This window comes from Podarcis bocagei (genome assembly GCF_964188305.1).
Source record: "Podarcis bocagei genome assembly, chromosome: 11".
NCBI classification, from domain to species: domain Eukaryota; kingdom Metazoa; phylum Chordata; class Lepidosauria; order Squamata; family Lacertidae; genus Podarcis; species Podarcis bocagei.
This window is the reverse complement of record NC_138136.1, coordinates 29490867-29516233: the sequence shown is the minus strand read 5'-3', so window position 1 is coordinate 29516233 and position 25367 is coordinate 29490867. Positions and strand designations below refer to the sequence as shown.

Genomic DNA, 25367 nt, shown 5'->3' with positions numbered 1-25367 from the left:
CCTTCCTGTGAAATTGCCTGCAGCACAGTGACAGATGCCCTTTGCATACAGAAGGACACATTTTCAAACTCTGGCATCTCCAGGTAGCACTGGGAGAGGCCTCTGCTTGAAACCTTGGAGAACTGCTGCTGGCCAGTGTACAATGCAGTGGTACCTTGGGTTAAGTACTTAATTTGTTCTGGAGGTCCTTTCTTAACCTGAAACTGTTCTTAACCTGAAGCACCACTTTAGCTAATGGGGCCTCCTACTGCCGCTGCGCTGCCGGAGCACGATTTCTGTTCTTATCCTGAAGCAAAGTTCTTAACCTGAAGCACTATTTCTGGGTCAGCGGAGTCTGTAACCTAAAGCGTATGTAACCTGAAGCATATGTATCCAGAGGTACCACTGTACTAGATGGATGGTTGGTATGACTCAGGAGAAGTCAGTTTCCTTTACTCCAATAGCAACTCAAGTAACATAGAATCTGTATTATGGGGAGGGGGTGTTGCAGTATCTTTGGGGAAGAAATAATGATAAATGGGTATGAAGCCATATTTTCTTGAACCAGTTTCTTTGAGTGTGAGATCCCAGTTCTCAAAGAGAGAAGTGAACCTTCTTATGAAACTAGAAAGGCTCTTCCTGAGAAGAAGGGACAGAATGCTTACCTCTCTCACACAGATGCTGATTGGAAGCAGACTGACCTCTGTATACAAGAACTGAGGGAAGACTGCTAGGTTGGCAAAGGCTCAGAGTTTCATTCTGATGTAGAGAGAACTGCTGCAACAGAACGTGAAAAGCATCCAAAGTTATGAAATGGACTGTTTTGATGATGCCTCACCTTGCTCTGTCATATCCTTGCCCATCTTTGCCCTTCTTGTGTCCCGTTTTGCTGGGTTGCCCTTCACCACTTCAGGAGCCCCCTCCATGCCCAAGTCCTGAATCTCTGCACTTGACATCACACCATGGGCTGCAATCCCTGTGCTTGTTTGCTGATGTGATCAGCCAAAAGACCAGGCTAGGAGCAAACAGTGTTAAGAAGTAGCTAAGCTCAATTTAGCAATTGATAGAACAAGCTCTTTGCCATTGACAAGATTACAGGATAATCTGTGCAGTACCATTTTTTAAATAGAAAAAAGGGTGACCTAGAAGTGATGCCCAATTGTGTGATACTACAGTGGTACCTTGGGTTACAGACGCTTCAGGTTACAGACTCCGCTAACCCAGAAATAGTACCTCAGGTTAAGAATTTTGCTTCAGGATGAGAACACAAATCGTGCGGTGGCGGCAGAAGGCCCCATTAACTAAAGTGGTGCTTCAGGTTTCAGATTAAGAACGGACCTCCAGAACGAATTAAGTTCTTAACCTGAGGTACCACTGTAATATCAGTACCTAGAACTAAAAGAAAGAGAGGCTGTGTTCATAGTCTTCAAAACATTTCATAAAATAATAGTTAGGTAATTAAATTAATCGAAACATTAGGTATTAAGGTAGCCATACACAGTTTTGGATTAAAATTAGTGCTTAGAGAATCTTCAGCCAGGTGGGTGGTTTTTGGGTGGCTTTTTACTACTCTGATGCAGGATTCTTCCCCCACTGAAAGCAGCATGTAGATATTTAATGTTATTTAGTATTTATAACCTGCTCTTCTACCAATTATTACCCAAAGCAGCTTACAGAAAAGAAGGAAAAATAGACAAGGGAACATGAAAATGCATGAAAATGACCAATAATTGTTTCAGTTTTCTTAACAAAACAATGCATTTTTGTAATAATTATATCATTATCCAAATCTCAGGTTACCGTAATGCTTTAAAGTAACATATGTCCTCACAGTTCCCAATAACTGGAAGCTTTGAGATGCAGCAAATAATAACGAAAATGACAAGTCTGTATTGCCTTATTGAGAAAAAAAGTTTTGGTTGCATTTTGGTTTCATTGCCATTGACATGTGGCTGGCTGGAAGCCCCTCAACACTTTTGTTACTGTTATATTTCTTACTTTATATGTGTTTTCATTTAAGACATTGGCAATGGGTCTAGAAAACAGGAGAGGAAGACACAAGAAAGAAAACATATTATTACACTCTACCCCCCTCCCCCAAGTTGCCTATGTTCTTTCCACATCAGTTTCTGTGATGGTGATTAGGGTAGAGGAGACTAGAGTTGCCTTTTGTTGCTGTGCCTTGCCTTTTGTAAAAAGTCAGTTATTGTAAAAAGTCGGGATTCAATGCTTTTCATTTTAAATCCCTGAATAAATAAATGCCAGGTGTGGAGTATTTGATTTGGCAACTTTTCAGAGCGTCTTGTTACTTAGGTGTCTGTAATTGTACCCTAGCTAGTCTGCCTCTTTGCTGAACAGAATCTTGCTTTATTATTTGATACTGTTTGGATGCTTTTGCGTATTTCATGAGGGCACCTGAAATTATACCCTTGGACTCTTGAAGCCACTTCTCTGTAAGTCGTTCCACACAGCCTAAGCAATGTTTCATTGACTCATTGTCTGATTGGCTTTACTTAACCACAGGGTTCCTGCCCAGGAAACCAGGAAGAGAGCTGGTGTTGGTGTTGACCTTTAAAGCCCTAAATAGCCTCAGCCCAGTATACCTGAAGGAGCGTCTCCACCCCCATCGTTCTGCCCAGACACTGAGGTCCAGTGCCAAGGGCCGTCTGGCGGTTCCCTCACTGTGAGAAGCAAAGCTACAGGGAACCAGGCAGAGGGCCTTTTCGGTAGTGGCACCCACCCTGTGGAATGCCCTCCCACCAGATGTCAAAGAGATAAACAACTACCTGACATTTAGAAGACATCTGAAGGCAGCCCTGTTCAGGGAAGTTTTTAATGTGTGACATTTTTATGTATTTTTAATCTTTGTTGGAAGCCACCCAGAGTTGCTGGGGAAACCCAGCCAGATGGGCAGGGTACAAATTATTATTATTATTATTATTATTATTATTATTATTATTATTATTATTATTTTCTGACAATAAGAGTTGCTTAACAGTGGAATGGACTCCTTTGGGAGGTTGTGGACTCTCCTTCATTGGAGGCTTTTACACAGAGGTTGGATGACCATCTGTACTAGAGGATTCAGTTGAGATTCCTGCATTGTAGGACGTTGGACTAAATGACCCTCCAGGTCCGTTCCAATTCTACAGTTCTATGATTCTATGATTCTAAGAGAAGACCAAAAGAAAAGATGGTTAAATATGACTATATTTTGAGAAATCAAGTTATTTAATGTGTATGTACTTACATGGATTTTCATAGATTCTTTTTGAATAGGTTAGCTTTGTTTTTTCCATAGTTTTTCCATAGCTGTCCAGAAGTCATGCTTTGCTATGCAATCTGTAGGAACTCTTGGATCAGGGAGATTTGGATTCAAACCTTGCTTCAACCTCTAACTCATTGGGTAGTTTTGGACACATCATTGAATCTCACCCTTTGTCTATCAGTGAAAGGCAACTGTGACTAACCAATTTGTGGGATATATTTATCATAACTAACAGACATAAGCATCATAAAAACTTGGCATATTACCAAGTTGTATAGTAACAATTTCTACCGATAGGGGAAAAATATGCTTTTTTTCTTGGATTTTTATTGGGGTTTGAAAAGAGATCTGGTCCTGCTTGATGACTTCCCATAAGCACCTGGTTGTCCATTGTGAGAACAGAATGCTGGACAAGATGGCCCTTTAGTCTGGTCTACCCTAAGAACTTTTCTAAAGTCCTTACAAGATGGGAAGAGAGACTGCAGTTTGAGCCTACAAAACATTTTACTCACAAAGAAATGGACTCTTATCAGTAACGCTTCCTGTGCATACTTGATGGTTTGGCCACAGTGACACAAAAAATATTGCTAAATGGAATTTCCTGCTGCACCGCAAAGCAAAAAGGATGTTTTACTCAGACCTGGCTTGTATTAGGATTTTGTTCCCCCCTCTGCTCGTTTTCTGTTATGGATGCTGCATGGACTAAGACTATAAAAGAGGTAATTTAAGGGCAAATCCACACCTGAAAAGTCAAAATCATTGGTTTCCCCTTACAGAAGGCTCCCTGGGGAACATAATACAGGGAATCATGGGCAATTTACTACTAGTTGTGATATATAACTGTCTGATGTAAAAAATCAATGGTTTTCTCTTTAAAAGGCTTCCCTGGGGACCAAAGAGTAGAAGGTCAGAACAGGTTACTAGTTTGCATGCTTGTCTGTTTGTTCTTTGATGGCAAACAACACTATAAGTAATGACTATTCACTGCCAGGAAGAAAGTAGCAAGAAGCTGTCTGTGTTCTACCTTACCTACTACTGGAGTAGCATTTTTTAAATATTATTTTCTGTTGCAAAGAAGAATGGAAAATTTGTGGAATGAAACAGTGATTTTTCTCTCTTACTTATTGCCTTATTCTTTCTGCACTTTTGGTTCTCTTACATACATACAAAGACATGCACTTCCTCATGTGCACACACATCTAGATCATGCCTACAAGCTTTAAAGTAGATTATTTTGGCTCCTCCTTTGGGTTGCCACATTTTTTATGGACCTTGCCTTTGACAGCTCTCACATGCACCCAGACAATGCTTTGCATAACCAGGCCGTGACAGCCCCAGCCCCCAGGGATCATAAGAAAGGAATAAAGACTCTGACAACGTATTATGGAATTAAAATTAGGCCACAACTTTATTAAACTTCCGAATGTAGGAAGACCTTGGCTTAGGCCTTGGGCATGTATCCCTCCCAGCCCCCCAGCCAGGGGAACTGGGGCACATCAGGGTAGTTCACTGACAACTTTTCAGTGTATGGCAAGGGACACCCATTACATAACCCCTTTTAAGAGGGAACCCTGGAATCACCACCACAGAGGGGTGAGTCACCACTTCACCCACCCACCCCTTATTATAGGGAAGAAAAGACTAGAGGATTCCACCCAAGGCCATAAGCAGCCAAAGTTGTGATGAATTGCCATGGGGAAGACAAAACTTGGTCCTTCAACAGCAATCAGTCAAAGACTGTAGCAGTGCCCGCTAAACAGGAAGAAAAAGTTAACCTGCAGACAAGAAAACATTAAACTAAAGGAGGGTAGGGTGGGTGAATCTCCAGAGGCGACTGCCTGGCTACTGTCAACTCCACCCCCTATATATAATGGGACTGGCCCCCCCTCCCAGCAATGAAACTTGACTACTGAGGCTGGGCATGAACCTCCAAATAATAGCACTGAGAGGCAGGCCAGCCCCTGTTTGCCATTAAGCTCCCTGGGAACTGTAGCACCACGTGTGATCCCGTAAAGGGCACCCACAATGTAAAGTGTGAGTGCTCATTTTCCGTCATAGAGTGGACTGATAGAAGAAGCTACATTTGCTAAAGGTGGTTTGGTTGGGCATGATTTTCTCAAACTCATTTATGTTTATGGTGCCTTTAAGTATTTGGTAGGTTTATAATATTTTTAAAAATGACAAAAGCATTGAAGACACAACTTTAAAAATGACTGAAGCTTTCAATTAAAGTGGACCTACTTATAAGTTTATCTTCAGTATTTGGTGTTCACAAATATCAAATTTAGTCCCTCCGATCACATGGTCCATAATGTCACCGTTTGCCTGCAAGTCTTTTGTAATTTACTGTTGAATGATACCCCTGCTCTTTGGCTTATCTAAATAAATTAGTTATGCCTCTGAAGATCTACTGAGCTTTCAAGGGCTTATAAACTCCACCTTGAGTTGAGAGATGAGCTGTACATGTCCAACAATTCTTCTTTGGCTAGGGTCAAAATATGAGCAAGAGCAGAATATCCACTCCTCCCATCTCTACCATTTTTGTACCCCAAAAACATGCTGCACCAAAAAATGAATGATTAGGGCAAATCACAATGGTGCTTGCTGTGCGTAAAGCATCACAACTTGTAGTAGCATTACCTTGACATCGGTGGTTGATCCAGGAAATCAGAAACATGCATTGGTACTACTACTATACTGGGAATGATCACCACAAGATGATTGAGATGCTAGAAAAAAGAGTGTATGAAAGTCTGTGTGTTCGTGTGAGACAGAAAGACAAGATAGGATGGGATCACTCAGCTATATTGCTGATATGTAGATTCCTCCCCCTAGCTTTTATTCTTCTTTTATTATTCTTCCTCTGTCTGATATATATATATATATATATATATATATATATATATATATATATGCTTTTGTAGATTTTCACGGGTACAGGAATGCAGGTTTTGGTGTCTTCGGGTGTCTTCCCGTGTAAGAGTTGGGGTGTCTAGGCGACGTTTCGACGAGGTCTCACTCGTCATCTTCAGGCTGGTGCTTTCGGCTTCTTGTTACTAGAACAGAGCAGGATCTCAGTGTTTGAGTTCCTATAAATACTGTTGAGGGGGTGTGGTGTATAGCCTCCAACGTTCTGGGCAGAGAGGAAGTTCCCAGGTTAATGTGCCTTTTCTTCTTTTGTTCATTAATTACTTGAGGGATATCTTGAGTGATTACTTGAGTGATATTATGAGTACCACTTAGGAGGGTCATTAGGTGTGGATTAGTTGCTAAAGCTTTCGTGTCTTGACCTCTTGAGCTTGTGAAGAGTTTTTCTGAGAAGATGGCTGTACTGCACTTAGTTGTGCTCTGGCTTGGCTTCGTGTATAGGGGCGAGCTGTGGTTTTGTGCCCTGTGCCAGCCAGATCTGTGTAGGGATTGCAGGGGGGTGCAGCATCCGGAGGTGCCACTATGGTTTGGCTACTGGATGGTGTCTGTAATTTATCTGTGGAGAGGGTCTGGGTTTGGGTCTGGTGTGGTTGATTGGAGATGGCGTTCTGTGTGCCTCTGGTTCTGGTGTCGGTTTTTGTGGGGAGGGCTAATTTCCAGATGTCTGGCAGGCGGGACGTGTCGTCACGCTTGTTCATGTTGTGAGGGTGTTTCTCTATCTCGATGGCTTCCATGATTATTCTCTTGTGGTGATGTTCCATGTTAAAGAGCAATTTGGAATCTGCAAAATTAATTTCGTGTCCTGTTTCTTTCATGTGTTGGTAAAGAGAGGAAGTTTTTTCTTCTTTTTTGACGGCATTCTTGTGTTCTGCGATACGTGCATTTATTCGTCTGTTTGTTTGTCCAATGTACGTGGCTGGGCAGACTTTGCAGGGTATTTCATAGACCCCTTGGTTTTCTAACTGGATTTTATCTTTTGGGTTTCTGAGGATATTGGTTATTTTTTGGTTGGTGCAAAAGGCTGTTTTGATATTGTGTTTATGGAGGATTTTGCTAATTTTATCTGTAGTGCCCTTGATATAAGGAAGGAGGGCCATGCCATTGTTTTCTTCTGTGTCTTGGTTTTTGGGGGGTGTTTCTTTTTGGATTAGCTTCGTAACCCTGTTTTGCTGGTATCCGTTGGCGATTAACACATTTGAGAGATTCTGTAACTCAGTTGTCAAGTGGTCTTTGTCAGCCAGGCGTTTGGTTCTGGAGATGAGAGTCTTGGCTACGGAGTTTATTTGTGCAGGGTGGTGGTGTGATTGTGCATGTAAGTAGCGGTTGGTGTGTGTTTTTTTCCGGTAGATAGTGTGTCCTAGGGAGCCATCAGGTTTTTTGTAGATTAGGACGTCAAGGAAGGGAAGTTGGTTGTTGGCTTCTATTTCCATAGTGAATTGTATTTTGGGGTGTAGGCTGTTGAGATGTGTGAGGAAGCTATCTAGTTTTTCCTTCCCGTGTGGCCAAATTACAAAGGTGTCGTCAACATATCTGAGCCAAAGTTTGGGTTTGTGTTCTGACTTGTCTAAAGCATTGGTTTCAAAGTGTTCCATGTACAGATTTGCGATGACCGGTGAGAGGGGTGATCCCATAGGTGCAAAACCTACATCCCGATGACCTACTTGTGAGCTTCGATGTTGTATCTCTCTTCACACAAGTGCCCATTAATGAAGCCTTGACAGCCATTCAAAACAAATACAATCCCCCCGAATACATCCTGGACCTGACCAACCACTGCCTAACCAACACGTACTTCATCCACAATGGACAAAGATACAAACAGATAGAAGGAGCACCTATGGGATCACCCCTCTCACCGGTCATCGCAAATCTGTACATGGAACACTTTGAAACCAATGCTTTAGACAAGTCAGAACACAAACCCAAACTTTGGCTCAGATATGTTGACGACACCTTTGTAATTTGGCCACACGGGAAGGAAAAACTAGATAGCTTCCTCACACATCTCAACAGCCTACACCCCAAAATACAATTCACTATGGAAATAGAAGCCAACAACCAACTTCCCTTCCTTGACGTCCTAATCTACAAAAAACCTGATGGCTCCCTAGGACACACTATCTACCGGAAAAAAACACACACCAACCGCTACTTACATGCACAATCACACCACCACCCTGCACAAATAAACTCCGTAGCCAAGACTCTCATCTCCAGAACCAAACGCCTGGCTGACAAAGACCACTTGACAACTGAGTTACAGAATCTCTCAAATGTGTTAATCGCCAACGGATACCAGCAAAACAGGGTTACGAAGCTAATCCAAAAAGAAACACCCCCCAAAAACCAAGACACAGAAGAAAACAATGGCATGGCCCTCCTTCCTTATATCAAGGGCACTACAGATAAAATTAGCAAAATCCTCCATAAACACAATATCAAAACAGCCTTTTGCACCAACCAAAAAATAACCAATATCCTCAGAAACCCAAAAGATAAAATCCAGTTAGAAAACCAAGGGGTCTATGAAATACCCTGCAAAGTCTGCCCAGCCACGTACATTGGACAAACAAACAGACGAATAAATGCACGTATCGCAGAACACAAGAATGCCGTCAAAAAAGAAGAAAAAACTTCCTCTCTTTACCAACACATGAAAGAAACAGGACACGAAATTAATTTTGCAGATTCCAAATTGCTCTTTAACATGGAACATCACCACAAGAGAATAATCATGGAAGCCATCGAGATAGAGAAACACCCTCACAACATGAACAAGCGTGACGACACGTCCCGCCTGCCAGACATCTGGAAATTAGCCCTCCCCACAAAAACCGACACCAGAACCAGAGGCACACAGAACGCCATCTCCAATCAACCACACCAGACCCAAACCCAGACCCTCTCCACAGATAAATTACAGACACCATCCAGTAGCCAAACCATAGTGGCACCTCCGGATGCTGCACCCCCCTGCAATCCCTACACAGATCTGGCTGGCACAGGGCACAAAACCACAGCTCGCCCCTATACACGAAGCCAAGCCAGAGCACAACTAAGTGCAGTACAGCCATCTTCTCAGAAAAACTCTTCACAAGCTCAAGAGGTCAAGACACGAAAGCTTTAGCAACTAATCCACACCTAATGACCCTCCTAAGTGGTACTCATAATATCACTCAAGTAATCACTCAAGATATCCCTCAAGTAATTAATGAACAAAAGAAGAAAAGGCACATTAACCTGGGAACTTCCTCTCTGCCCAGAACGTTGGAGGCTATACACCACACCCCCTCAACAGTATTTATAGGAACTCAAACACTGAGATCCTGCTCTGTTCTAGTAACAAGAAGCCGAAAGCACCAGCCTGAAGATGACGAGTGAGACCTCGTCGAAACGTCGCCTAGACACCCCAACTCTTACACGGGAAGACACCCGAAGACACCAAAACCTGCATATATATATATATATATATATATATATATATATATATATATATATATCTCAAATATGAAATCTGCAACTTTCTTGGTTAAAAGGTCAGCTCAGTTTACCTATTATGTTAGTGTGCTACCTGTCCATAGAAGCAAGCTTATGGTGCTTTTATAACAACCAATGTTTACCACTCATATTCATTGTTCCTCAAACCGTCTACTTTCTAGACTCTCAAGCACCTGCTGAAAATTATGTTCCATAATTTGAAAGAGAAAAAGCTGTTGCGTGTCGAGGTCCCCAATCCACCCCCAAAATAACTCACAACGGACACGTAATTTTTGTTTAAGATTTTTGGCATGATTTTGGCCACAACTTTATTAAAATACAAACCGTGAGTGGTTGTTTAGGCATTGGTTAAGACTATCTGTCCCCCCGCCTGGGGACAGAACTGACTTCTGGGCACCACCGAAAGACAGTGCGGGGGAAAGCAAGTCGGGGAGAAATGGAGCTGAGTCACAGACCCTCAATTCTCACCCGCCTGCTCCCCGAAGGCTTGCCGGCCCTAGTCCCATTCCAGGAATTGGACGAAAAGATGGCAAGCCCCAGGATTCCTTTAACGGAATTCCCTTTCCGCAGCAACCATGGAGGGACAGGCCCAGCCTATCCTAACCCCTCCTCCACCAGATTTATAACCAATGCCTAACCACAACCTTACAAGTTGTGACGATTTGCTACGCAGTAGGCAAAAACCACCCAGCCGGCCAATTTGCCAGGTGGAAAAATTCCTACCAGGCCCCTGCTCAAAGGCAGACGACCCCATGACAGGGATAGCAAGGTCAATGCAACAAACCCTTACTCTAGGGCGGGTGGGCGGGTGATCCGTTGCACGCAGCAAAAGAGAAAGTACAGTGGTGCCTCGCAAGACGAAATTAATTCGTTCCGCAAGTTTTTTCTTCTTGCGAGTTTTTCGTCTTGCGATGCACGGTTTCCCATAGGAATGCATTGAATATCAATTAATGCGTTCCTATGGAAACCGCCTTCAGACCAGGTCCGGGGACAGTCTGTCCCCCGACCTCTTCTGTAGGCTGGGGGGGGGACAAGGGCTTTTCTTCCCACCCCCAGCATTTTAAAAAACCCCAGGAGAGCGGAGGACTTCTCCGCTGTCCGGGGCGATCTTAAAATGCTGGCGGGCGGCATTTTAAAATCGCCCGGGACAGCGGAGGACTTCTCCGCTGTCCGGGGTGATGTAAAAGCCCCTGGGAAGGCAGGCAGGGGGGACAAAGACTTTTGCCCCCGCCCGCCTTCAGAAGAGGTCCTGGACCTCTTCTGAAGGCGGGCGGGGGGCGAAAGTCTTTGCCCCCCCCCCGCCTGCCTTCCAAAGCCGTCCGGGACAGCGGAGAAACGTGCTGCCTTTCTCCACTCTCCCGGGAAGGCAGGCAGGGGGGAGCAAAGAATTTCGCCCCCCGCCCGCCTTCAGAAGAGGTCCCGGATGGCTTTTGAAGGCAGGCAGGGGGGGCAAAGACTTCCCCCCCCCGCCCGCCTTCAGAAGAGGTCCAGGACAGCTGAGGGTCTGTGTCGCAGCTCCAGCTGACCCTGATCTTGTTCCTCCGCACTGACTCATGGGAGTCAGTGCTGTCCCCCAAGGCGGGGGGGACAGCTAGTCATAACCAATGCCTAAGCAACCACTCACAATTTGTATGATAATAAAGTTGTGGCCAAAATTATGCCAAAAACCTTAAACAAAAATAATGTGTGATGTGTGAGTTATTGGGTTGGGGTGTCTTGGGGACCTCAGCACGCAACAACGAATACATATACATATGTTATATATCTATGTGGGGGGGGGTGGATTTTCATATATGTGAAAATGTATTTTTAATTATCAAATTCATACGATATGTGTGTGTGTGTGTGTGTATATATACACACACAAACATACATATATCACATTTGCATGAGAGAAAGTATAATATGCACTCTAAAGTGAAGGTAGGCCAAATAACATATAACAGCATAACTAGAGCCACAAAGGTTTTGGTAGTTACTGAGTCAGTAAATGGAAAAGGTGGTTTAATGTAGAAATGTAAAAACTCTGTGGTCAATGAACCAAAGCAGAGAACACATATTAAATGAAAAAATCACTCATGCAGCATACTGACCAGAAAGACGATGGAAGAGAGGTTGCAAGAGGGGGGAAATCTCGAAGTCATCAGCCCTTAAGCAGTGAAATAAAAAAGAGAATTCAAAGGTGTGTGTGTATATATATATATATATATATATATATATATATATATATATATATGTCATGGGCTCAGGGACTGAGCCACAGGGGAAGGAGGAGATGGAGAGCGAAGGGGAACAATCTGAGGGGAGTTCAGGAGGGTATGCCAGTGATCAGAGAGATTCCATGAGTCTCTCCAGTGAATCAGAGGATTCCCAGAAGGGGGCCCCCAAAGGCAGGGCAAGGGGGGCCAGTGGGGAGTCTCCAAGCGGCAGCTGGAAATCAGGGTAGCTTCCCCACCAGAGCGTAGCGGGGGGGGGGGAGAATCCCAAGGGTTAAAACAAGAGCCTCCTGCAGGAGGAGAGAGTGAGGCTGGACTGACCACGCCTCCGTCAGAGAGTGGAGGGGCGGAGGGAAGAGCAGGTCCGGCCAGCCTCCCTGAAGGAGAAAGCAGTGGGGGGAGCAGTGTAGCCGTTAGGAGGAAAGTAGGCAGCTGGGCGCGCGCGCGAAGTTCAAATGTGGAGGCGCACGGGCCAGCAGAAAACCCGGATTGGGAGCCAGGTCCTAAAGCCCGCCGGAAGGGTGGGGAGGAGTCAGAAGAATCCGCCTCCGAAGAAAGTAGGAAGGAGGTAACCCCAGAGGGCAGGAGGACCCGGAGGAGAAAGGAGCAGAAGGAAGAGAGGAAAAGGTGGAGCAAAGCTCGGGTCTTGAACTGGTGTATGGGCGGGGAGGAGTCAGACGGAGCTTCGCCGGTCTAAGGACTCAGACGTAGCGCTGCGCGCCACGGATGTCAAACCAACAATGAACCACAATAAAGACTTTTGTTTATAAAGAACAACTGGCGTTGGTCCTCTGTGAGCTAGGACCTGAGGCAGCGCTGATAATATATATATCACAGGAAGAACACCGCTACCATGCAGTTTGTACCAACAAAAATCATTTTAGCATCCTACAGCAGTGATTACTGCTTTAATTCTTGTTATGCATATGTCTCAGAAATAGCAAACACTTCCTCCCAGAATATGTCCTGAGTGCAGAGAAAGCTTTGCAAATCAATCCACCCTAACGAAAACTCTCGTCCAGCTTATGTGTCTAAGTACCAATATATCCCCACAATAGATAGACACTGTGGAGGGTTTGGGAGTGAAGAAAGAGCCCCTTGCTGTCAGACAGGACGGGAGCAGAAGGAACTTGTCATCTTCTCTCTCCTTCACCTAATAGTTGGTGCTGTGAGGAACTTCACTCAGAATCCCTTTACAGTTCTATATCTTTTATTCTTTTTCTTTTTTTCCTTTTTCTTTTTGTAGTGACAGTGTGTGTGTTACTGTCTGTCTGGAGATAATTCTAGGTACCCTTCTGTTCTTCCTGCTAAGCTTGAGCACTTGCAAAAGCTAATATGGGCCACTGTTTTTGAAGCCACAGTTGTTCTGTGGGAACCCTGTGGAGAGCAACCACAAGATTGTGTGTTGCTCATGGGTTATCTCAACTGCGAGCAATGTAAGTAGACCTCAGCCCTGAGGACGTGATCAGTGTAAGTACAGTCTATATGCTTGAGGGGGAAACTGTCATCACATCCACTGGTTCTCCCTCCTCAGCACGCCCAACCTTTATGTGTCTTGTGTCCATGTCCATGCCAGTGTGGTGTAGTGGTTAAGAGCGGTGGACTCATAATCTGGGGAACCAGGTTCGTGTCTCCACTCCTCCACACGCAGCTGCTGGGTGACCTTGGGCCAGTCACACTTCTCTGAAGTCTCTCAGCCCCACTCACCTCACAGAGTGTTTGTTGTGGGGAGGAAGGGAAAAGGAGATTGTTAGCCACTTTGAGACTCCTTTGGGTAGGATAAAGCAGGATATCAAATCCAAACTCTTCTTCTTCCAACCTTGCCTCCATGTGGCATGTCCAAGCATGCATCTGCTGTGGTCTGTACCCTCCAATTTCATAGGGTTTATTCACAGGAAGTCCACACACGTTCAGGTGAGTGCATGTAGGCTCCTGTACAGAGATCCATTCTTGAACATGTGGTGATCAAGCCTCTGAGGGAGTAGAGCAAACAAAATGTTGACCCCCCCAACCCTGAAGGGCTCTGATCACGTAGGGGCAAAATGACTGAGTAGCACAAAATGAATATTCATTGAGAGTTGAAGAACTAGACATCTTAGTTTGAGGGGATTTGCTAGGAAAGGCTAAAAATTAAAGCATGGAGAGTTGGTATGTTTAGTAAGCAAATTTGAGCAAAAAAACAACCCCCACAGTATCAGTTTTAACACAGCAAGTTATGCAGCCCGATCCTATGGTTGGTTACTGGAAAGTAAATACTATTGTGCTCAGTAGAATCTATTTTCAAATAAGAACATAAGAAGCTGTCATATATCAAGTTAAGCCACTGGTCCATCCAGCTCAGCATTGTCCACAATGACTGGCAATGGGTTTCAAACTGGGATTTCCCCCCAGTCCTACCAGGAAATGCTGGGGATTGAATTTAAGACCTTGCATGTGCATAGCAGATGCTCCATAATCGATCCATGGCTATGATAATAAATTGGTGAAGCATTGCAACTTTAGTCAGCTTTTGCTGATTAATTGGCACAAGTCCTATTTAATTGGGGAGGGACACATTTTGCTTTTAAGACATGATTTAAAGGTCCTGTTGTCTCAATCCTTCTGAATACGGGTACAGTAACATTTGATTCTTTTTTTATTTGTCTGTTCATTAGATGCCAGCTCATTTTGGCCAATCATTTATTTTTCTTTATTTAAGTTCACTCAGGCCATGGTTCAGATTGAAACTTATGCATGCCACTAAAATGTGCCACCTACTCCTTTTCATCTAACTGATCCAATTATGCCTTGACTCTAGCATGTGCAACATGATAAACATATCATGATATATGATTTTTTAAAAAATAAAATTGTAATTATTTCAGAATATGTTCTGAACATCCATTGTTTGGAGGTCTATGCCACCAAATTCCCTTTGTTTGCTGCATAGTAACTCCTATAATCTCTGCCAACTGTTTACTTCCGTTTGTCATGACTTACAGCTCAGTTTTTTAAAGTGCAGTACAGGGGCTAAAACAAATGTTAAGAGTCTCCAAGAGATGGCGATGTTGAGACTTCTGTTGTCTCCAGATTCCATTACTCTGCAGCCGAGCTTGTAAGGAAACAGAGAATTATTTTTAAATTCTGCATGATAGTGTCTTTATTAAAGAACATATATTAATCTAGAAGGCCTCTGTAGAGTGAGCTGTGGAAGAGCCAATGGTATTTAGAGAAATATATTGCACTCATAGAAACAGTTACAAACTAAGGCAGTTGGCATCACCATGGTACAATATGAATTATCTTCAGAACATCATCCTATATCCCAGTATGTAGAATATTTTATGCACCGTGATGTTTTTACTAACACAGAATTTAAAATATCACAAGATGGCATGGGAAACTTCATAATTTAAATAATTCTTTTTTTAAAAAAACAACAACATTAAAATACTCCCTGATCCAGAATGAAATCCTGAACCAGTTGGATCCCTAGCTACTCTCACAGCCAGCATGGGCTGGCAGAGGGCCTGATCTGTGCTTTTTGATTGCCAGCCTAAATAAAGTTGGCATGGGTTACCAAACTGCCTCCCCCCACAAGACACTCCTGTTTCTGTGAGTGACTGGTCTGTGTTTGCTGTAATACCTCCACCATTTCATAAAGCCAAAGTGTCAGGTTAAGACTCGAAAAACCCCCACACACATTTGCTTAAATCAGATTTGTTGTAGACCTCTTGATAGCAGACATCTCTCATCTCAGAGGGGGGGGGAACCCTTTCTCTTTTTACCAAACCAAGCTTAAGCAGACCAAACTTTTCCCCATATGGGATGACAAGACCTTTCCAGCGATGGCAAGAAGGGACTGGTGTCTTTGTCCATAAATTGCCTAGAACTCCCATAGAACTCCCAATATAGTCAACTGACATCTCCTCAAATATATGGGAGCTGTTTTAGGGTGGTTTCAGATCATAGCCGCACTGTGCTGAGCAGTGCCGGATTTATGTATAGGCTAAGTAGGCTGAAGCCTAGGGCCTCTAAATCTAGGGGGCCTCGCCAGCCCTTCCACTCCCCAGTGGGCAGCCTTCCCTCTCCCAAAATTGCCAACCCAAGACTTCATGAAAGGGCAGGGCAACTCAGGCCCAGCAACTATGAGACTCAGGGCTAGCCAGTGGGACCCAATTTGTAGCAGTGGGGCGCAACTTTATTTATTTATTTTTTTGTAGGGCTCCAGTTCACAGCCAAAGTCTGCAAAATAAAATCCATCTAGATTGCCCTGGTGCAGGGGCCCCCTTAGGAGCAGCCCATGGGGCCCAAGTTGGCCCAATTGCTCCAATTGCCTTCAGGTCATCCCTGATGAGACTGTGCAGAGGTTGGACTGACAAGCCCTGTAACTTCTAGGTCCCTGGTGTCACCATTCAGAGTACAAACTCAAGGACTTATTATGGAAATAAAGGGGGGGGGCACTTATTGGAAATCAGTTTTGACACCTCTCCCCCCCAAAAAAAAAACCCAAGCCAATGAGCCCAGCCACCTTTTATTCACAGTCGCATAAGTACTACACTACAGCATGGCCATAAAATTGTACATTCAACTGCTGATATATACACCCTATATGTAGCAATGGTGATTTATGTTACTGCTTTATGAATGAAAACTGTGTTTTATGAATGGACTCTGTGTTTTGTAAATTACCTAAGAGCCACCAATAGGGAGCTCTAGAATCTGACAGCTAACCAATTGGGTACTACCAAACAACGACCCCTATTGCTGAAAGCAGGTAACCATCAGGGAATGCTTCAGCTCAGCCTTTGCACTGTTGACTGAACACCCCCTGCTGTGCAGATAATGGAGAAAGCTTGTAAATCGTATCCCTCCCGGCATCCTGGCCAACTCTATTATGCTGGTGGAAACCCTGGTGCACCAGAAGCAAAGCAAATAAAATCCGTTCATACGTCAGCAACTGATAAGACTTGTTAACCAGTTCTTCCAAAGTCTTCCTAAATTATAAAGCTCCAAAATACAAGCCAAAAGAGAGCAGGTCTGGGAAGAGGGAAGCATACAATCGGCACCACCAGTGAAAAGGCCCTGCTCCGTGTAACTCCTGCCCTGTCATTTGATAGAGTACCCACTTGCCCTCCTTCTTGACATGGAATGCTCTCTATTAGAGTCTTCAGGTCCAGTACAAAGACCATAAGAAGGGAGAGCAGGGACCTTGAAGTTCCCAACAGCTGTTAATCAAGCAAACAAGCACACAGGTCACCTTTGTCACAGTCAGGATGCCTATGTCCTGGCCAGGCCTGCACCCAATCTTGTTTTTGTACAATCTTGTTTGTCCTCAGTAACCAAAATTATATTATCAACATATACAAGCAGAAAAGTTGTTTTCCTTCATTTGCAAGGAATCGTAGAAAACAAAGTGGCACTAATATAGAAAATTTCTAGGGTAGCAACAGAAAGCAAACTAAAAATGCTTTTGCAGATCATCAAAACTATCCAGCAATATCAAGTTACAGGAAAACTGGTGCTATTAACAGTGATCCTTCTAGTTGGTTAATTGGTTCGGCAAGTTCCATGCACATGACATGTGATGATAATTATTTCCCCCAATTATTTCCAAGAGTTAAATGATAACTAATCAGAGGCAGCTACAAGAGAGCTATGAGATTCAGGTGAGGGTCAGATGACTTGTCAATCCCAGCAGGTATATAAGAGGACAACCCGGCCTGCCCAGGCCTCCGAGCCTCCCTTCACTACATGGAGAGACACCAGTTTATCAGGATACCAATTATAAATGGCTACACAGCAAATGTGTCATCAGAAACCAACCTGCTCCAGTGGGATGTCTCTAGCAGAGGAAGAGTTCTTCCTTTGGAAGAAGGGATACGTTGGATCAAATCCAGTGTTCATGCTGAAAGGCAGCTTACTGGGAAGGGCCATAGTTCAGTGGTAGAGCATCTGCTTTGCATGTAGAAGGTCCCAGGTTCAGTTCTTCACACCTCCCCTTCCCTGAAATCCTGGAGAACTGCAGCCAGTCATTGGACAATACTGAGCTACATGGACCAGTATAAGGCTCACCATAAGGCTGCGTCCTATGTATGAAACTTGAAATGTAGGGGGAAACGGCCCTGATGCTCATTATGCCCGATACCACCGCTCAATCCACTTTTAAATATTTTGTCATAACTTCAAGATGAGCTGCCATCTGGGGTCTCAGTGAAACCATCAGATGGCTTTTTTGCCACGCATTCAGTTCTTACCACTTTCACAGAAAGCTGCATCTTGCTGAAATAAAAACAGACCAAGTGGAGCACCCCTCATTCAATATATCGTGCTAGATAAAACAGAACGAGACCTACTGTTTTCCTGCCCATACACACCGGTTTCCTAAAAGTTATAAAATTACCAGGTGCTATGCTTTATTTAAGCTCCATCATTTACTCGATCTGTTCCCTACAAATTATATCACAGAAGCTGTTTTTGTTCTGATTATTTTAATTTGCCATTCTATATGGTAAACTCATCTCAGTGTTTGTAAATTATTATCCAAACAAAACCAGGGGAAAAATGAAACACAGGCACAGTATTTGGCAGGCTGCAAAATCCTGTGGGCTTTCTACACACAAGGCTTGCAGTGAGCTATAGAAATTGGTTCATTCAACTTCCTTTTTTCTCAACTTCCTGTTTGCACACCGATGGGAAACAAAATATTCTAGTGGGTGTTTGAACAGCTTGAGCTACGTTGACCTAGAACCATTGCTCAGTGCTGTAAATGCTGGCTTTGGATTTCAGCAGCTTGAAATTCAGCATCCCCTCTAGACCTTCAAGGTTTAATTCCCTCCACTTTTTGAGCTTGTTGTAAGCCACACATTTCAGAGTAGATAGCTCTTGATTACTCAGTATGTTGATGCTTTTTAGAAGAGAAAGAATATTATTGTCCCTTCTTAAAATTCTGCTGACAGTTTTCTCACAGCAATGATAATACGTGGCCAAATTGCAGGACTTATATTACAGCATACATTTGCACTATCCTAGACCCATGTGATCGTAAAATTCTCTTATACTCACATCGTAATTCTATTTGACTTTCTTTCAAGGTTGTTGTTTGTATGAACACAATGCAGGCTCCACAAATGGAACACAGATGATTTCTCTCTAACTGTCATAGAGCATTATTAAGGATGGACAGTTTTCCAGGGAGTTATCCATGTGGTTCCTATGAAGGTAATGCTTATTTTTCTCCTAGAGTGTAGGTGATGCTATAGTGACACCTAGTGACAAATGAGAAGTATTGCATGTATTATAACAAGTATTTTAAAAACTAGTTAAGAGGGGAGCACCTATGTGTTTGACTCTGATGAAGATGCATATTAAACAAAAATCTGTACTATGAACCACATAACTATCAACAGAAAGCCCGCCATTACTACTGATTTGGGAAACCTAACCGTTGGATGAATTTCTTTTGCTTCAGTGATTTAGAAGCAAGCTCACATCTCCTGCCTTAAAATTGCATTGAGGATATTTTTAAAGAAACACTTTAATTGAAGTAGCAGAAAAAATAGAACTCCTAAGCTATTATTTATCATACAGATGTGCAGGTAGTAAATAATCTATGATGCCAGACCCTTCACAAAGAATGTAAGTGACGTTATTGAAGTGTTGGATTTGTTATTCAAGTGCCAAACCTTAGCAAGAATTGAATTCCCTTTCTAATTTATTACCATCCCTATAGTTACATGTCTTACTTCAGGTTTTCTTCCTCTATTTTTGTTTCTGTTTTTCTCAGATATGTGGGGATTTATAATGCCTGAATCTGTACCTTTTCAGAATTGTTAACAGCTTGAAGAATCTCGTAATTTTGAAACCGAATGTTGGACTTCATTGGACATTTGAATCAACATGGGCATAAAACACTGAGAGGTAAGGCATGACAGTGCAGCTACTGAAAGCAATATTTGAAAAGCCGCTGCTATGATGCTATGGTGATTATTCTACCAAGTTCTGTTGGAGGATGTTATGCTGCAAAGGCTGTGCCAGAGTCTCTCACAATCCAGTGGGAAAGAAAAACACTGGTCTAACTAGTCCTGTACTAGGCAAAGTGACATATCAAAAGCTTACCCCTAGGGTCACTGCAGCTGCTGGTGGTTGATGAAATCTATAGGCATGGTGCCATTTTTATGTTATTTAATTGGAGTGATTGTGAGTGACAGCTGGAGGAGCAATTGACAAATAAGGGAAGGGGGTCCCACATGAGCAGAGGATGCTGCAGGAAGATGCAATTAACACAAGACTTTACCTATACAAGGTGAGAAGTAGGGTAGAGATAGCTGGACTTTTTCCTCTCAGACACACCCATGGAGTAAAACAGATGCAGGTTTGATACACGACTGGCTGAGCATCATGATATGGAGTCTGCCATTCTAGTCAGACACATGGAATATTTAAAATGGCAAGTTTCTCAGGTCGCAGGATACATTAGACTGAAGCCTTGGACCTTCTGCATACAGCTCATTAGCTCTACCATGGCTAGCACAGATGATGACATCAAGAGAAGATATATAATCCCTGAAGGGGCATCACATAGAACAGGGCAAAGATTCTTCCGTGCTGCTCCAGGAGGCAGGACTTGATCCAAAGTTACGGGGGGGGGTAGATTTGGGCTGAACGTCATGAGAAACCCCTTAAGCATAAGCACAGTTTGACAAGGAAACTAGTTATCTGAAGGAAGGAAGGCTCTCCCTTGCTGGTGGTCTTATGGCAGAAGCCAGATAGCCATCTGTTGGAAATGGTCTAGTTCTGGATTTCCTGCATTGATCAGAGGAGTTGGAAAAGGTGGCTTAAAAGGCCATGATTCTATGATCTGTGCCAATGAACAGGGCCAGCCCTACCATTCGACAGAGTGCAGCAACTGCCTCAGGCAGCAGATAGTAAGAGGCAGACACTGGAGAGAACTATGTGAACCCTCAGGTATAGTAGAGGACTCTGTTGTGTTACCAGCATTAACTGCCAGTCAGCTCTACTTTTTATGTGGAATGGGAGAGGTGCCATCTTGTCCTCAGGTAGCATATGTCTTTGGCTGGCCCTGCCTATGCTGACTCTTGCAGGCTGTTTACTGCCCTCTGTTCATCTTCTCGAGCTGTTGCTATTGATGTTCTTTCAATTCTGAGTGCTGCTGTTGCTTCGACTTGACAGTATCTCTCTCCCACACTCTCAGCAGCTGCTTACTGCGACAATGTACCTCTAGCAAAGTGGGAAGCTGAACAGCTGCTTGAGGAACCCAAGCCAATCTTCTGCCTGGATCTCTTGGCAGATCTCGCGAAAGTTGTGAGGACTGCATTAAACAACTTGCGCTGAATTAATTGTACCTACTACCAGCCTTTCCCTCCCAACCTAGGAGAAAACAAAGCTGTCATCGTCACCATTTGCATCATCAAAGGGGGTGGGGGGGTAAATCACTTGTTAATCGTCTTTGAAGCCTTAAGGGTATTTTAAAATTATCCATCTATTCATAGGAATGAGCCTCAAGCACACACACACACACACACACACACACACATGCACACAGCTGACATTTGTTTCCTTTGAAACGGCCTTCATCAGGTTTCTGAGAAAGGAGATGGGCTGTTTTTTCATCTATTTGTTATTTATTTATTTTTGTCACGATGTTTTGGGAGATGAGTCACGATGTGATTCATTTGCCCAATAGTATAAATAATATTCCAGCAGGAGTTGAGATGTTATTTTGACTCCCTCCTTTCTAAATATCCTAATGCACATTTTTTAGGACATGGACAATCTGCAGAACCCAACACCACCAATGGGATCTGTAATCCAACAACATTTGGACAGCCACAGGTTGCCCACCTCTTGCCTTAGAACATGGCAAGGCTCTTCCATCACGTATAGGCCAGGAACTATTCACAGCTTTTGAGCTAACATTGCAGGCGTCAACCTTCCTTTCAATAATTTTTATTTATTTTACTGAAGCTTTTTTTTTGCAGAGGATTTTAGAAGTGTGTTCAATTGAAAACTAGACAGGCCACATTCTTATGACCATCATCTCTACTTTGACAATGTTATGGTTCTGTGGAATCTTACTCTTATCTCTTTGGAGATATCTATTGGGGGTATTATCCTGGTCAATCTTGCGTGAGATTTATTTAATCTGTAAGATTAGCTGTCACCATGGGAAGAGATCTTACAAAACCAATGACAGAAACATGTAACAGCTTTGAAAGCCATTTTTGCAGATAAGTGGCATATAAGTAAATAATAAACACAGAACTGAAACGGTGTCCTTCACAATGAAGAACAGCTGAGCAACATATAAGTATGCCCAGAATATGTATGTTTCAGAATTGTGAGACATACTAGGCACTCCTGGACTTTCTTGGATCTTTCATCAGATGGAGGGAAAGTGCACAGTTTGTGGCAGTGCCTTGGGGGAATATTCCATTATCCATATTTCACAGTAGAATTAATCAGTGATTTTTTTCTTTGAAAATGTTTACGGGTGCTCTCATTTTGACTCAAGAAAATCAGGAAAAACAAATAAAGTAAATGGACTAAAGTACAAAGATTCACAAAATATTTAGGGGTATGCATACCCCCAGGAAAAAAACACAGGAATTAACTCCTGGAAAAGGGTGGGACTCAGACAAATGTACTTCACACAGTTCTTTGCCTTCTACTCTGATGTGTGTGAATGAATTCAGCACATGGCCAGTTGCTCTGCAGACAAGTACACAGCAGACTTTAGCAATGAGTTGCTCAGATGAAGCAACAAGTTATCTATATCTATCTATCTATCTATCTATCTATCTATTTATCTATTTATCTATCTATCATCTATGATCCAATGATTTGTGATGCATTTTGTATTTTATTCATGAGTGTAATTATATTGGGGAGGGTTGTGCTGTTCACCACTATGATATTATTTCTTAATGTCAGTGGTATTGAAATTTGTGGAAATAAAATAATAGCCAGGACTGTATTGGAATTCTAGAACACCTGGCTACAGTGCCCGTCTCCTGCTATTCTCTGTGTACTGCAGCAGAGCAACAGCTCCCTCTACCTGTCAGCTGCTCTGGTGGACTGTAGAGAGTAAGATGCCTGGTCCCTGGTTTGAGTCCCTGGTTGCATTACAGCAACAAGTTCCAAGTTATTGGATTTGGGTGGGTCAGAATGGTTAGAATGCTAGAATTTGGGAAGACCCAGGTTTAAATCCTTGTTGCTCAGCCATAGCTCTCTGTATGTTTTAAGCCAAGCTATTTCTTCTCACCCTCATTTACCCATCTGAGAGGTGGCAATATTACATATCTATCTCACAGGGTATTATGACAATGAAGCACATAATCACTTCATGGTATGCCATGAAGAACAGAAGTAATCCTCAAAAAAGCCTCAGAAAATTGTTTTTGTTTGTTTGTTTGTTTGTTTGTTTGTTTGTTTTCAGGATATTAGCTGAGGCTTAATGCAGCACAAATCATGGCATCTCAGGTCTACTTGCTAGTGAATTTTTAGACAAGAGTGGGGAAACATAAGGCAATAAAATTACTACAAGAGCCAGGTTTATGTTCACACAAACAGCTAGCTGCTTCCACACTTTATCCTTCCATTTTAAATTCCCCATGAGGATTCTAGACTGGCAGGTGGATGATTGTTAAAGGAAAAAATTTTGGCCGGTGGGTAGGACAGGGGTTAAGAATCCGTCCATTTTGAAAACAGCAATTATTAAAACAAAGTGATTGCCAAGTCATCCAGACACCAGTTCTACTGCCTCCAGAACTATTTAAAGACTTTAAAAAGTAGGAGCGTCTAGTGTTGTGGATGAATGAATCAGCAAGAGTTTTGCTTTTCCAACCTGGCAGGCAGAAGAAAAGAGTTATGCAACTGTCTTCATACCAGGCCTGTCAGCTCGGTAAGCATTTTAGAAGAGCATTGCAGGGCAAGAGTAAACCTCTGAATCCCTAAACCTCTTTTTAACCATACCTGGATATGTTTACGTCAGGAAGCTCATACCACAAGAAACTAAAGATCTGTCAATGCAATTACATCCCCTGTACCTGGATCTTCTAAGGAAATACTTCACGGGAAAAATATTTCATGGCTTATGATTCAATGATTTTCATCAAAATAGAGAATTCTTTGCACTGGAATATTTGCTTCTTCTTCCTCAGTGGCTATATACAGAGGGGAGGACTGCATCTGAATCTTTTTTAAGTGGTTGTGACAGTGAAATTACATGATGCCATTTTCAGCCCTCGTGCCTGTGTTGGTTTTGAGACTGGTTAAATGCACCATTCTGTGATATGTGACCATTATCTTTGACATGGAATCAGTTAGCACAGACTATTAATACCTCTCATGTTCTCCTCATTATGCTTTCTCATTTTCATGACAAAGACAGCAAGGGGAATGGAAAATGGTGCAAAATTAATCCTGACAATCTGGACACATGACCCTCTGCAGAAGGCACAGCTGGAAAACCCAGATGCCTGCTTGAAAAGTTTTTTGGGTACCTTTGTTTGCTGCTCACACGGATGTGACAAGCTACACTTATCAAGTGCAGTGAGTCTATACACTTGTGCCTGCTAGTCAGTTGTACTCTCATCAGAGAAGATTATTGACAAGATATAAGTAACTATGCACCAATTCACACATGCATGCTCATTATTGGTTTTCTCATTATTTGATTACTCAACATTTATAATTCTCAGCCAAATATGTGATTTAAATGGATTTTAAGTTTATTAAGTTTATTAAGTTTATTGCTTTACTTTTATGGACAGCACCTGAAGTCATAATTGGTTTAAGGGTATTATATAATAAAAGTTGTATTATCAATATAAAGAGTATGTGTGAATGGCAGGCTGACACACTTGTTATATATTGTGAATGCTTTTGTTCAATCCAGCTTGCTGTTCTTCTCAACAAACACAGTGATTAGCAAACTCAAGGTTTGATAGATGTTCAGTTTACCACATGGATGCATATATTATTCATTTTTTCCCCTTCCACCTATTTTAATGTATGGCTTTAGTAACTAGTAAGTCTTCCCCATATTTCACATTTCCCAAGTGGCACTGAGTGATGAAATTATTCCTTTGACCTACAGAGTTTTGTGGCTAGAGTAAACTTAAGGAATGGCTTGTCTTATTTGCTTTTTCTCTGTGTCCTTCAGATCTGACAATCTCAAGAGCTGTTTCTATACAGCTTTTGCCGTTTTCATGACACGCAGGTGGGGGTCTTGTATTGAAAAATCATACTGTGTTATCTCTGAAGCAATGTTAGTTTGTGTGTTGCATATTGAAGATGTGTTGTGTGTGAGTTTATGATCAACCTTTATTTTAATCAACCTTTATTTTGGTATTATATGTAAAGGATGTGCACACTGTGAAGAAATCCATGACCTGGAGGATGGAAAGCAGATTGAGAGTATATGGGCAAAAATTGTAGGAGAGGGAATCAACAGTGACCTTACTGTGGGTGTCTGC

The 25367-nt window shown here is 42.7% G+C and overlaps 1 long non-coding RNA gene across 3 annotated transcripts in view; it reads left to right on the top strand.

Annotated features, from left to right (window-relative positions):
- Positions 1-25367, top strand: part of LOC308596996 — a 493319-nt gene that overhangs the window by 442060 nt on the left and 25892 nt on the right. For all 3 annotated transcript variants that reach the window (XR_014012772.1, XR_014012773.1, XR_014012774.1), the window contains 2 exons: positions 18963-19089; positions 19696-19788. This is a non-coding gene — a long non-coding RNA (uncharacterized lncRNA). The remainder of the gene's footprint in view (positions 1-18962; positions 19090-19695; positions 19789-25367) is intronic.